At 33.3% G+C, this 564-nt stretch overlaps 1 non-coding gene across 1 annotated transcript; it reads right to left on the reverse strand.

Moving 5' to 3' along the window:
* Positions 1-217: 217 nt before the first annotated feature.
* Positions 218-289, reverse strand: Trnaw-cca. Its single transcript has one exon. It is a non-coding gene; the product is annotated as a tRNA-Trp (tRNA).
* Positions 290-564: the final 275 nt, after the last annotated feature.

Below are 564 nucleotides of genomic sequence, written 5' to 3' on the forward strand. Positions count from 1 at the left end.
TACGAGTATAGTTACATTATGTACCCAGAAGTTCTAAAAACTACTTGTTCCTAGTTCAAACACACCTTTACAATCCTATCTATATACTCAACAAACACACAATGTGTCAAAATAATGTGTTTCTACAATATATATATATATTGGTTTGCTCGGCGGCGTTCAAAAACCCTGTTGATTTATTTAAGAAACCTGAAATATGGAAACTAAAACCATCCAATGACCCCGGAGTGACTCGAACACCCAGCCTTCTGATCTGGAGTCAGACGCGCTACCATTGCGCCACGGGGCCAGTTAATAATTACAATGTCTAGCTTTTGTTTGTTATTTGTTGTATATAATCTTCAATTAAATATCACCTTTATTATCCTTTTGAAATTACTTTTCCGTTTTTGTTTTAAACTATTATAATAGTAGAGACAACACTGAAAGTCACAGTCGTTTATTGGTTTCATTTCATTCATTTTTTATTTATAAAGAATTACTACATTTTTTACAGCAGGTAGGGCGTACAGCATTAAGCACTGATCACTTCCCTATAGTATGATATATTGATAGTGTTACTTA

This window comes from Homarus americanus, unplaced genomic scaffold (assembly GCF_018991925.1).
Source record: "Homarus americanus isolate GMGI-L3 unplaced genomic scaffold, GMGI_Hamer_2.0 scaffold13041, whole genome shotgun sequence".
NCBI lineage: Eukaryota > Metazoa > Arthropoda > Malacostraca > Decapoda > Nephropidae > Homarus > Homarus americanus.